Source organism: Apteryx rowi, unplaced genomic scaffold (genome assembly GCF_003343035.1).
Source record: "Apteryx rowi isolate R43461 unplaced genomic scaffold, aptRow1 scaffold_771, whole genome shotgun sequence".
NCBI lineage: Eukaryota > Metazoa > Chordata > Aves > Apterygiformes > Apterygidae > Apteryx > Apteryx rowi.
The window spans coordinates 59,234-73,749 of record NW_020451062.1 but is presented as its reverse complement, the minus strand read 5'-3'; the positions used below and the strand labels follow the sequence as shown (position 1 = coordinate 73,749).

The window sequence follows — 14,516 nt, the reverse complement described above, 5'->3', positions numbered from 1 at the left end:
ATATAGGTAGAAAATAGTGAACTCATGGCAATTGATCTGAGAGGACATGAGGGTCATTCTCAGTCATTTATTTGTCCTCCGGATTCTTTAGGGTAAGTCAGGAGAAGCTAGTGCAGGTAGAGTTTCACATCATTGTGCCATGATAGTGCATGGGAGATCAAGTGACAGCTTGGAGGCCAATAACTTACGCAGAGATGTTTCAAATATGAGGCAGGTTAGCTGAGACCTTTCCACTTCCCAAAGGCTCTGCATGTTGAGAGCTTGGTCATTCCCAGCTATGTCTTCATTGTCATAAATTGTTTTAAATTTGTTTTGGGGTAGGAGGTCCACACACTGTATGTCTTGTTGTAATACTTCAGTAAGCAGGAAGTCTAACTTAGTTCTTATGCTGATGCAAGTAGGCAAAGTTAAATAAGACAGCAAGTTCCTCTGTCACTTATCTGTAGCATAATTGCAGCAAACTTACAGTGTGAGCTATCCAGCAAGAGGCATTTGAAGGTCATTTTGAGGCTAAACTTGCCCTTTTTATCAGTGGAGAAATGTTCCCAGCCTCTTCCTGGAACAACTGTCTCTCCACTGCCCAGTAAAAGAATGAGGAAGAAAGCCCATATGCACCTGAAAGTCCCTTGACTTAATTGTTCCTACTTTGGAAAAGACCATATTTACACTAGGAGATGACAAAGCTGCAGAGAAAAATCTAAAGGGGGGAAATAACAAATTTCCCTCAGGAAATTCAGAAACAGAAAGGGAACTTGCAAATACTTGAAATCTGAGATCCCCTGCTCCTCTACACACTAGACAGAAATACTAAAGTTTCCTTTTGGAAAACCACACCCAAGTATGTGAGTATTTTGGTACATTCTTTTTTTCTGACAGTACATTTCTGACTTTTCGCTCCATGTGCAGGAATACTGAGAGTGCACAGGCTTCTACGGTCACAAAGTTTGTTTCTGTTCCCTTACATCTTGTCTGAATACTACCATCTGAGCTCCTTGAAAGGCAGGGATATTACTTTAAAGGGTAAGCAGAGAACTTCTTTCCATGTCTCCATCCTCTTGACATTAATACAAACAAGTGACCGGAGAAGTTGGTTAATACGGTAGTATTGTGATGCTGTATCAAAACCTGATCATGTTTCTTCATTATGTTATATAATGAGGCAGTGTCATCATGACCTTCGAGCAAAGTCATAACATAAAAATGCAAGCATGATGACTCGTGAATTAGTTTCACGATGGCAAAGGTAGGTTTTGAGTGCCTTTGAAACTAAGCTGACTGAGACTTGGGTATCTTTAAATCAGCCCTTGTGCTGCACTGTATTGTTGCTGATTCTGATCAAAAGCATTCAGAATGATACATGATATATCATGTATATATAGCCTGTTAACGGTTTGGAGAGGTGTATGCCAAAGGCTGGTGTGGGGTTTCGGTTTAGTGATTTCATAAATTAATTTTAATGTAACCTGTAGTTCCTTTGTCAAATACTAGGTTAGCAAATGAAGTTGAATATGTATTATCTAAGAGATGAAAGCTAATGTTAGCCTCTGAATAGGAACTGGAAACCTGACTGAGTTTTTTATTGAGCTCTAGTCTTCTTATCATATCTGCTAAATAATTCATGTCCTGAAGGTGGCTATGAGGGAACAACAGCCTAAGTAGACATGAGACAAAACCAGAGACATTTATCCAGACCTCTTCACACCTTATATTAAAACAAGACCCAGGAACAAATTTCCTTAAGCGCTGAGTAACTCATAGCATCTTGAAGCAGCCTTCAAGTTAAGGGAGTGGACCAGATCAGCGTCCAACTCATTCAGCAGAGGTATGAGGCAAAACATGTCAGTAATTAAAGTAGAGGGTTGTGCAGTTTCCTGTATAGACAGAACTCGTGAACTTCTCAGAGGCCCACTGATAAGGTTGTGCCTGGAGCTTTACTTCATGCTTGTGACTTTATCCCATTCTAGATAGTAAAAAGGTGAGAACAGATACAATGTGTAAGTAGGAATTTATTTCAATATAATGTGGATGTGTATATTTTTATTAAATAGCTTATGCAGCTGTCACCCAAAATTCTTGCAGGTTAACACGGCAAAGTGAGCTAATCATAATCTGGGGACATGATCAGAATAGGCTTGTGGAAAGAAAAGGATTGTCTTCTCTTTCTGTCCATTGAATGTGATGACAAATGTTTCTGCTAGGAACTAGGGTGACATCACAGAGTTTCTTTTTAGAGCGTGTGTCAGCCAGGAAGAGCCAGGTGTCTGGTTCTAATGCAGGTTTGACTTCACTTCAAAAAGCTATGGGGCTCACTGGTAATTCTCAGCCTATCTGGCCTTTTGGCATGATGTGATCTGTTGCGACTAACCTCCTGCTTTCTGGAAACCTCTTAGTGGAGAATTATTGAATGATTTTCTTGATGAGACCAAGGAGGGAAAATGCTCTTAAAATGCATGAATAATTGATTGCATTGTCTGAAAATACACACAGAAATTGATACTGTGATCGAGCCCAGTTTCCTGTTCAGAAAGTAAAATGTCAAATTAAACACAACTTTATTGATATACCAAGAAAATGATTCTTGGTAAAATGCCAACATCAATAACTATAAAAGGGAGACAGCAGGCTAAAAGGCATGGATGGCTGCAGTTTTAAAATATTTGTCCTTGGTGGGACCAGAGACTGATTCAGTTTAAATTTAGATTCCAAAGAAAACTAATATCTCAAAGGGCAGATCATAAAACTTACTATTTTATTTGTTATAAAGCAGAGCAAACAGGTTACAATGGAACAAACTTACATTGCCTTTAAAATGCTTTAGCAATACTGCAGTCAGATGAGTCAAGTCAGTTCACATTAGATGAGAATTTAGCCTAATAAACCACAAAAAGTGAGAAGTGAAAACAGTAAAAAGAATTTAGAAAGATGCATGTTTGCTCAACAGCCACTCCCCCAAGAAGTGTCAATTAAAGCCTCAAAAGATCTCAGCCTAGTGTGAGCCTTATAGATGAATAGCCACTGGTCCTTTTATCTACAAGTATGCTCAAATGTGTCCCTTGTAGAGCAATTAAAAGGTCTGATTCTTTCTGGATGGGACTTATCAATATCTACATGCAATGTCACCAGTCAAGGCATGATTCTGGAATTTTCAAGAGAGTTTTTGAGGCCATTGATGTGCAGGTCATCATAATGATTCCTTCTGAATCAAAATACTTTTAATCTCTGTGGTGGCATTATGCGGAGCTACATTTGAGGATCAGGTTGTTCTTGGTGGTGGGAAGAAGGCTTGTAGGCGGATGGTTCTGTGCGGAGAAAAATGAAGCACCGGCTAAATTTTAGGTCATAATTCTTTGTGGGAAGCTTATATGTGAGACTAGACTGTCCTGTCTTTGGGGAAGAGATCATTTTTCAAATCTGTTTGTCAGTGTCTATGAGCACAGGATATGTTCTAGGCAATGGCACAAGGTGAAGAAAAGAAATTCAAATGGACAGAATCTTTCTCAGTTATGGCTCATCTCTTCTATGATTTACCACAAAAAGGGAAGAGGTCCTGACTGGAAGTCAGACAAAAGGTCTCCAAGCAAATATTAGCTATTAAAGTCTATTGAGCAGAAGTCTGCTTGAAGTTTGTCACGTGGTCATAAACTTAGACAGTTAAGGCAGAAACTATTGCCTGTGGGTGATAAAAACATTTTCTGGCAGATCCTGAAAGGAATTAATATCACTGAAGTTTGTGAAGGAGAAATAACTTGTTAACTCAGCTCATTCACTGTTCTCCAATCTGTAGGGCATGAACCAGTGGATCATAGCACAAACATGAACTGAGTTGCACTGAACAGTAATGAGTGACACAGGTGGGAAATACTCGTAGGAACCTGGCTTGCCAACAGCAAGCAGAAGCAAGTGTGTTGCAACTTCCTTCCCACTGCTCCTACTGCAGCAGCCTGTTTTGTTTGTACTATAGAGAACACACTGCGCAGAGAGCTCATCTCTGGAGCAAGAAAGCCTCTGAAAGCCAGGGAGATGGCTTAGTCCTGGGGACCAGTCCCACAGGACTGTGGATTGCTGTAGATGATCTTTCTTAGCCATTTATCAATAGTTCCATCCAATCAGGATCTTGCTCCCCCAAGGAATACAATAAATAATGGTTATCTTCCCAGGGCTATTGCAAGACTCTTCCATGCAGCATGTTTTACAAATGCATTTCTGCAAAATCTTGCCAGAATGTCTAGGAAAGAGATTTCTACAACTCCTTTTAGGAAGAGAGTTTCCAAATGGGAATTCTCGGAGTAAATAATTGCCTAATACCTCCCTTATAAATAGTTTTGTGGTATGTTCTTCTAGAACTGATTTCCGTTGAATACTTGGGAGAAGGCTGATGCTCTTTGTCAGAGCACTGCAGGAGTGCTTTTTGATTTGTCCCGTGAAATACTGCTTTCAGTGAGATGTGAAACTGGTTACAAATTTTCCCTCTCTCATCTCTGGTTGTTTCTCAGGCAACTTACAAAATAGTAACTTAGCAAAAAGTGTCCTACATTAAGCTGAGGCTTACTGTAACGTAGTGACAAATGCTGCTTTGGAAATACTAGCCCTGTGCTAAAGATGGTTCCTGTAATAACAATGCATGAGCCTAATGAACCACATTATATTGTAGGACCAATCACTGAGGAGAGAGGATATAAATTCCATCTCCTCTGCAGACTGCACATGTGGACCCCTTGATAAATGATCTGTTCCTCCTCTAGGACATTTCTTGGGGTTGGAAATTCCTAGAAACAAACCATGGGGATATACATGAAAAATAAAAATGTTTCCAGTTCCCTTTAGTTTTTCCCCTGAGCAACATCATAAAATCTTTTTGGACTAGCAGTCACCTTCTGATCTTGGATATTATGGATAGTCCAATAGCTGAAACAGTAACAGTCTGAACTGAAGATCCAGGGTTTGAGGCCCTAATGATAGTAAAAAGGATACTTTTTCAAGTACACATGTTCAGAAGTTATTTCAAAGTAAAGTTTTCAGTAGTTAAATTTGCATTTGCAGTGCATTTTTATAATCATGGTGTTTTTAGCTTTGTTGAAAATGACAAGAATACATACATCCCCAACCTACTACAGTAGTAGTCTAGTCCCAGTGGTGATGCCACAATTTAGATAAAGAGCTTTATCCTGTGCAGCCACAATGTTCTGTAATCCTTTACCTCCCATGTTGTGAAATTACTACACAAATGCACGTTTTTTGAAGAAATTTTAACAATGTTACTTGATTGCATTCTTTTCTAGCCCTATATGAAAACTTGTCCCTTATACCTAGTACTAGAATTACAATTTCTCTTGAAAATTTTAAAATATCCATAGCATTGTGCCAGGACACATCAAGTTATTTGGGTTTTCAAGACATAACATAAGCCTACACAATGTGACATGCTTGCTGCATCAAGCCACAAATCTTTAGAGATATTATAGCTTTTAAAAAAAATGAATGTAAAAGTTACCATGGCTACAAAACCTCTTTATTCTGTAAAGATTTGAGACATTTTTAAATATTGAGGAGTAAACCACTCTTTTCTTTCCAGGAACAACACAGCAAATGTGTTTCAGATGTTCTTGTTGTCAAGTTTTGCAGATGAAGAGCTCCCCAACACATTTCCATGTTTCTTTCTCAGCTTTAATTTCTCTCCTTGGGATAAATGGAAAATGTCTGTGAAGAAAGGGATTTTGTTGCTATCAAATAGCAACTAGCAAAGCTAACAAGAAGTGCTCCTCACCTGCAGTAAATAAGGATGACTCCAGTTTACACTTGTGGAATCAGTAGCCATGCTTTCCTTAGAGTTCTCATTTTTTCCTTAGCATTACTCACAGAGATCTTGATGTGGTACAGATTGCCAGAAAGCCCTCTGCTTAGTCCTTTTGTGAAGAGCATGAGAAAAAACCTTCACTTCCCACCATAATACTAGCAGGGATTTCTTGTTTTTATCCGTGAAAATGTTTCCCAATCTGTTTCTCCAGGTTCTAATGCTGGTATATCACAATTCCTGCAAATGAATGGAAAAGGCTACTTAGTTCAAAATGTTGGCTCCATGAATTTGAAGCCTATTTGCCACCCTAACTGTACCAAAGGCACTCCAATGAATGTACAAATCGGCAGACTTATTCAGATCTGATGCTTCTATAGTCTAGAGCTCTGCCTCTGACAGTGGCCGGTAGCGGGTGACCCAAGGGAAATTGAAGAACCTCAGGAGAGAAGGATGTGGGATATAGTTCCCTCCTCTTCTGCTGCTGACCCCTCACTCTCCAGCTAACACTGATCTCTGCTAAGCAGACATGAAATCAAAGTTTGAAGCAGGTTGTTTGATAAAGTTGGAAGGAAACTGTTTTCATTTCTCTTGGTTTGTATGCTGCCATTCTTATTCTTCTTGTATGCCTCTAACTTCCTCTTCTCATTTCTTTTTCCTTTCTCTTTTCTTTCTCTGAGGCCAACTTAAAACCCACAAATTTTTGCTCCTTCCTGAAAGCAGAGGTTTTTTTTGCAGTACTCTGATGCCCTCCCCTAGCAAGTTTCAAAGTCTGACACTTCCAGGAAAGCTTAGACCACTCTTCTGAGCTTGCTGACAGATTCTGGGAATTTCAGAGTTTGGAGGGAAAAGTAGCCTGAGGAAAGGAATCTTTGCAGAAAGAAGGTCATTTTCTGAGACTATTTCACCGAAGGATGCCTGATCACAGTACAGAACACATGACACTTTGCAATGAGAGAGTAGCAGTATAGGGTCTTATTCCTGGCTGTGGCATTCTGGATGAAAAGAGGCTTTTAGGATCTGCTTCCTTATTTCTATATTTAGCAAATCACAGAAACTTATCCTGGAGGTGAAACAGTAATTGATTCTTCAGTTTTCTGTGGATGTGAAGGGAGTCTGCAAACACGAAAGGCATATTCTCTTACTGAGTCTTGGAGCACGATGTCTGTTTTCTAGTGAAGTTATAGCATGTACTTACATTAAGCCGAGGAAGCTTCTAAAATATTGTGGAGGCAGCCTCTTCTGGGAGAGAAACTCACAACTGAAAAGCATCAGACAAAATGTAATCGGACAAAATGCTTCCACTGATTATAACACCTCTTGTTGTCATGTTGCAACAGCGTGAATTAGCAGGAAAATCCTGGGGACAAGTGCCATGGGGGTCACACACATTTGAGGACTGGGTGTGGACAGGAAGTTACTGGTGCTTCACTGGATCATTGATCACCAGAGCAAGGACACATCTGGGATAATCTTCCATGTGTGTAATTCTGGAATGCATTGTGACCAAGCTTACTGGGTTGGAAGGAAGAACCTTTTCTTTTTTTTTTCTGTTGCCTTCTTAATTTTTATTTGCTTTTAACTATTTATATGTATTTTTAATTTATATAAGGATTATATTACTGAAATATTGTTCTTAGTTTTAGCTAAAATAAATCACTTTATGCCAAGCTTTCTTTGCTTCCTCTTTTAGTAATGATTTTGAATATTTTCCAAAAGTAATGAATGGAAAATTGGCTGGAAATTGACCAGATGAGCTAACACTTTTTGTTATATCGATCTAATATCCATATGATGCTGGCTGTGAAATCTAGGCATTTCAAAAAACTGATTTCTGTCATCCTTTTCTTCTGGGGATTTTGCACAAACTATTGTTCAACAACTTGCCATTCAAAACCCAAAATCCTCAAGCTCACTTCTTACCTTTATGGTTTAAAATGGATTTCTTTATGGACTAATTTTGAGCAAAGTAACATGTAGGCAGAATGGAAGGGCTGATGGACAGATTTTAACAGAAAAGCATCTCTATTAGGTATCTTGAAAAAAGATGAAATTTTAGTGATTAAAGTGGGTAAAAAAAAATCTTTCTCAAACATGCATACAAATGTTGGTGAATTCAGAGGAGATAAGCTTCCTATCTGGCCAACAGCAACTAAGTCAAACTTGCACATATAAGCAAGAATGAATGTACTGTCTCTGAGTCTTGCAGTTCTCTCCTGTTTTTTCCTTTTTTTCTTTTTTTTCAGTGTATTTTTCCTTTGTATTTTATTTGGTGGTTACTTCCTGTGGTTAATTTCTAATAAGTTCCTATGACTAATCCATTTCTCAGGTGTCTCATTTTGTAGTCGAATCTCATTCCCTGGATGAACGAGACTTTGTCTGAATCAGTGGATGAGATCTGAAAGCAGGTTGGTGAAAGTGACTCATATAGCCAATTTAAAATGGTAGGGCAGAATAAGTAATGATCTTGTTTTTCTCTCTCAGCAATCTCCTCACAGCAGGTTCCAAGGGATCATTTTCATTTGGTTCCTGCTCCGTGTCAATTGAATCTCTTTGTAATCCATCACCCCTGAGGCCTTTTAGGTTCTGTGATTTTACTATCCATTTCAGAGGGAGACCTAGATAGGTCCAGTTTAATAAATCAGATTCCTTTCTTTTTTTATGGTCACTCTATTTGAGTATAAAGGGATATAAAAGGGTGTAATTTAATCATCTGGGAACTGTAAAAAAGAGAAATGTATCATCATCTTCGTTTACATAGCTCTTTGGTTTGTGAACAGACCCTAATTAGAAGAAGAAAGAGAAGAAAGGAATTAGCTCATTTGACTGTAATCCTCCTCATATGTAAGCATGAGAGCATCTCCTACACAATGACTTATTTACGCCTTCGAGCTTCCAGAGGTTGTTTCCCTTAAGGTATCACACTCAGTCATGCATGCCCTCTATCCAAAAAACTGCCCTACACAACATAAGTGCATACAGCTTCCTTGAAATGTAAGTGTGTGTGTGTGTGTGTGTGTGTGTGTGTGTGTTCTGCCTGAACAAGTGGATAGTATAATTGGAGGTAGGCTTAGTAATTCTTAGGGAATTTATCTTTGCTTGATTTCCAGAAATTGGATTTTTTCTACTTGTTGTCAGGAAGCAGCAAGAGCAGAGAGTCATGGCAAGGCAGGCAGGGACAGAGGCCTTGTTGATGAGGGCACAGTCCTACAATACCCAAACAAGAAGATTAGAGCAGATCTGTGATGGTAACCAGGGTCAGCCAGGAATCCAGTGATCACCCAGCAAGTCTGTAGTGATGAGGCACGTCTGAGATGAAGCCAGAAAATCAAGTCAGTGGGTCAGGATCAGAGAAGTATGAGACAGCGCACAGACATCGCATCTGCCTGTGCTGTGCTCACCCCTGGTTTCTGGCTCACTTTCCTTTCTGAAGCAGTCCTGCTCTTGTTGCTCCCTGACACTAAGTTAGGGGGTATGGTGCCTTGGGCTCCTTCTTCAGTCACTGAAGGGAGAGATGGGCACTTCCAGAGGCAATTCTATTCTCAGGTGGCTTTGAACGGTACAGTAAATATTAGTTCCTTTATTCCTCCTGTCCCAGCAAAGGACACCTAGAAAGGCTTAGCCCCCAGACAAGATAGTGTGAATAACCTCCACAGAGTGAATAGTGCACTGGCAGGAAACTTCATGCGAGTGCTATGATAAAGAGGTGTGCCACTTATGGGAGGACAAAAAGAAAAACTAGGAGAAAGGGATAAGAAGAACAAAATGGTAGAATAATCTAAAAAGTGAGGGTATGGAATGGAGCTGAACTGAAAAGATTATAAAGAAGGCACAGCACAAGAGCTGGAAATTGCCCACCAGCACAAGATTGAGAAAGTCCAACTAGAGACCAGATAAATGGCTAAACCTCTAGTGGTTTCTGTGGATGTTCCTATCACTGTGCAGGAGTACAGTGTCACTGTGTCTGAATCATCTTTCCACAAATTTTATCTTAGATCAAATGGGGGATGTTTTCTTTCCTCAGGCTAGAAGAGGTACCACTTTTGTCCTCATTCTTCTTAGGAAGTCTTCCTTACTTAGTGCTAATTTTTTGAATGATGAGTTAGCCTGGTGGGAACTCCCACCCAGCAAGGCTTTTACTGCTTTTGCCTCTAAATCTGCTACATCAAGCCTGTGCTCTGAAATGCTAGTTGTGGAAAAGATACTCTTGCCCTCTGTGCTTGTGGGCCATTTGATTGGGACACAACTTATCCTCTGCAATATAGTGTAAGGATGAGAGATAAGACTCCACAGTGTGATTACATTCACATCCATTGACAGAGAGAATGCAATGGGGAAAAGGCTAGCATGAATACAAAGAATTGCTGGGTTTTGGTATGTCTGCTTTTTCAGCATGCTTTCCCACTAGCAGAACAAGCCAAAACAAGACTACTTTTCCGGAGAACAAGAAAAGAAATGACCTGTGACAGTGACTCACAACCTGCTCTATAGTGGGGTCATGAAGCACAGGGGCTATGCCATTCCCAGAAAAGGCTTAGCCTAGCCCTCCACTGTGATTTCCCTTTTCAGTATGATGATGTTGTTCATTCACAGACCAGCTGACCCCAGAAACTAGCTCATATTTTCCTCATGTTGTTTAGCTTGGACACAGCAAATTTACATATGTTGTTTAATATTAAAAATAATCAGCCCTGCCAGTGCTTTCTAAAGACCTGGCAATAGCATGTAGAGTTTTTTTTTTCTTTTTTACTCTGCTGAGTGATTCTTTTTATGAGTAAACTGCAAATGAAGCCAAAACTTCACATTTCTGAAGCTAATGCCTAGAGGGTCTAATTTCTAATGATGCCCACTGAATTATGGCTGTACATATAGGCCCTTCGCTCATCACAAGGTGCTCCAAGTATGATATCACTGTTTCAGATCAGGTTCTGGCATTTGCCTCTAACCTCTTCATAACCAATGAAGTAGAAACGGGACAATTTGGTGGTGTAGACTTGTGGCTGGGCCCAAGCTTCAAGGGTTGAATTTTGACTAGAGGCTATTCTTGGGCTGTTGTGAAAACTGTGATCTGACTTTGCTATGCTCTGGACTGTGGTCTAAATCCGCTGCTCCTCTAACCTGTGATGAGACAGCTTTGACTCTTTCTGGAGAGCCGGCAGATGGTGCTCCGAGGAGAGGCTGAATCACTGTTGTAAGGCTTCACTGGTGGCTTGTGCCTTTGGTTCCCATTAAGGTGAGTGGGAGCATTAACACAAGCAGGCAAAAAGACCTGAGAGCTGTTTGAGAGTCTTGGTCTCCTTTGAAACATTATTCTGTGGAAAGCTTGGAGACAATTCCTAAGCAGTTTTAAGGCAATTGGGTGCCTCTGTATCTGAGCAAAACTGTCCTTCAGCCAGACAGTCGCAGAGGATTACAGCCAGCACGTAGGTGCTGTTGAATGGTTTAGAGTTAACATGGGTGGCTGCAGGACAAATGCTCCCTTTGCAAATGTAAGGCTGAGCAGAGGGAAAAGATCAGGGTGAAGCAGCTAGCCGCCAAGTCAGGATGCCGCAAAGGTGGTTTTGGGTTAAAACTTTTAAGTTAAAACTTAAACCCTGGGGAAATGCAAGATGTTTTTGAATCCGTGGCACCAGCTCAAAGTCTTGCCCCTGTTATGTTTGTTGTCTTTTTTATTTAAAGAGCTTCTTTTGCTCTATGTGTGTGTGTACGTGTGTGTGTGTGTGGGGGGGGTGTTAGTATCTCTAAGAGATTCCAACACACAAACAAACAAATAAAACCTGAGTACTATTTGTTTGCTAATACCTGCCCTCGGATGAATGAGGGCTGACTCCACTGAAAATAGTGAAACAATGTGCATAGCACTTTATGCAAATAAAAATAGAAGATGACAGCAGCAGAATTGTGCTGCCGAGTTCTTCCTTAGGATTCAGACTCCTTCAGATGGTTTAATGGTAGTGACAAAAGCTGTGTCAAATGATTTACTTTTTATCTGATAGCATCTATATATGTCAGAGATGAGTACTTCATTGTGCTAGTCACAGTGCTCATATATGACAATAAATATTTCTTGACTTGGAGCTATTGCAGTGTGGATGTACAGTGAGAAAAAAACTGACAGGAGGAGTGCACAGTAGCTGTGAACTGATTAAGATTAGTGTAATGAGCAGTAGCCTTGGCACACCAGCTGTCTGTCCTGTGTCTAGAAAGGACAGAGGAAGGAGTAATTCTAAAAGAGATACATAAAGAAAGATACGACAGTGGGTTTTCAGATTTTGACTGGGAGCTTTTCTTATACATAGAAGTTAAGAGAAAAAATGAACAGACGAGCATGAAGAAAATTGAACAGAAAGCCAATAAAGGCAGGAATCAATATCTGTTTTGTAACACATAATGGAAGATGTTATCTGTATTTCTTCCTTGTTGCCTGTATAAATTATTCTGGGTCTCTTTTTCTTTGAATGTAATATACACATTCACCAAATACCTCCGCTGAATGATTTTCAGCTTCTAGATTGTTTGCAAACTGTTAGTTTCTTTGGTTTTCTTTTCCTCCTGAATTGCATGCCATTTTTTTTTTCTTAATTACATGACTGGAAGAGGTTAAACAGGACAGCAGATAGTCGTTGAAGAACCTTCCACAGGGACTTTTCTTATACTAAGTATTTTTTAATGCATGCATTGCCATTCATGAAGATTGGAGTGCTTTTACAGCCAATTAAAAAAAAAAAAAAGTGTTCCTCTAATCTCCATAAGTCAATTGAAATCCTCTTTTGTAGTTACCTGCTTTGGTAACTACAGCTTACTTTCCTATCCAAATATGTGGGCTATAGCCAGCAGGACAGTCTGTGTTCTACCACCAGCAAGTTTCTTTAAAATAAAAATAAACTCTGCTGCTAATTCATCAAATGGATTAGCTTTTACTTCTATTTTCAGTTTTACTCAGGCCCCCGTATGGCTATCTTTAGCCTTCTGGTGGTATGTATGTGTCTTCCAGAATTTGGCTTCTGTGGTAGTTTGGACAGGCAAAATTTGTGTGGGGTTCTTTAGTTTGTGTTTTCTCTTTTTTTTTTTCTCTTGAAGAAATTGACAGCTTATATTTCCCCTCTTTTTAAAGCAAAAGGCCTTCCCTCTGTGTTATTTCCCTCTAAAATTTGGGAGGATGAAATGCCCATTGCGGGGCATCTACAGTAGTAGACAGCATACTCCTACGTAGTGCTAACTGAAAGGTTAAATGCAAACAAGTTCAGAATGACCCAGTGTACCAAGTCTATATCCCTGTATAATATTTGCTGCAGTGTTTTTAACAAACACAGCTCCCAAAGGCTTTCAGCTTGTGGTGAATGCTTCATGTTGTGCAGCAGTGCTGCAGGCAATCTCTAAGCTGATTGCTCACTTCATGTCCTCCAGATGAAGACTGCAATGCAACTTGCTTCCAGGGAGCATAATCTTTAGATGAGAAGCAGGTGGGAAGAAGTATAAAAGTTTCACATTTCTGACTTAAATAGGCAGAGATTGAGATAATACAAGGTGATGTGTTGCTTATAGTTGGCTAATATTGAGAAAAGATCGATGTTGTAGCTAGTGTATGGTTGCTTGTGAATAATGTGTAGAAAGGAGGAAGGAAGAGTGGAGTTGTGACGCCTGTACAGGTAAGCCATGGAGATTTATTGCCAGCAGTGCTGGGGAGCCCTGCGTTCATCAGTCTGCCTAGATTAGTGGTTTGGTGGCCCAAGAATGTAAGACTCATGGTTGCTGGGAAACGTTAGCTTTTGAGATTTAGAAGTGGTTCACTTCACTCCATAATATTATTTAAAACATATATATATATAGTAAGGATATTTGTGTTTGTATATGTAAGAGCTATGGATAACTTTTTCTTCTTCTTGAAGTATAGTAACAGCCAAACATTATTGCATAAGAAATTCCTTTCATATATATATATATATATATAAATATATATATATATATAATACATATATAACAGTTTCTCCCAAAGCCATCCCAAGTGCAAGTATTTAAATATTAGAGTTTTTTAAAAGGATGAAGAAAGAACAGAATAAATTTGTTCCCATTCTGCATGGAGTTGTAAACATTGGCTTAATAAGACAAGGCCTCATTTTGCCATCTTTGCCCATCTTGACAAGTGCTTGCTCTGAAAATGGAGTCACGTTGCTAACAAACATTGTTATGTCTTTTTCCTGGACTCTTCTCCGAACTGACTGACTCCCTCTGTGGTGTTCTGTAATAAGATTGTTTCTGAAATGGACTGTGAGGAGTTGGCCAAATGATGAGAAATTTTTGTGCACTCTCTTGGCCTGTACACACCTTCCATACAGTCACAGTGGCTTTTTAAATCTTGACCTCAAGCCTTCTTCAGGCTCACTGGATTGTCTACTAGAATTTGTAAGTTATGAGGTGGGATATTTGGTTCTTCATCACCTCAGCAAAGTGTCTTTGGAGCCTGGGTAACTTTGTACCTTATTCATTAATTTCATGCAACTGGCAGGTTTTGCATGCATCATTTAGGAATTGTGTAAGTAAAGACTATTCCAGGCTGTGTAAGGAGTCTGCAAGGGCTGCAATGTTCTTTGGAGAGCTTGTAACTGATTGACCCTTTATGACTTCTGCAAATACTTTCTGTGGACTGTGAAAGCATCTAGGTGAGAGACAGCCATTTGCTGTGGAAGGGAAGTCCAGGGAGATCATGACTTGATACAACAAAGAA

General features: G+C 39.7%; 1 long non-coding RNA gene across 3 annotated transcripts in view; it reads left to right on the top strand.

Annotated features, from left to right (window-relative positions):
- The first annotated feature begins 603 nt into the window (after nucleotides 1-603).
- The window catches only part of LOC112976849, a 41,254-nt gene continuing 27,341 nt past the window's right edge, over nucleotides 604-14,516 (top strand). For 2 of the 3 annotated variants that reach the window (XR_003257192.1, XR_003257191.1), the window contains exon 1: nucleotides 604-838. This is a non-coding gene — a long non-coding RNA (uncharacterized LOC112976849). Of the gene's footprint in view, nucleotides 843-14,516 lie in introns of all 3 variants that reach the window. The other variant, XR_003257193.1, reaches the window with a different exon arrangement.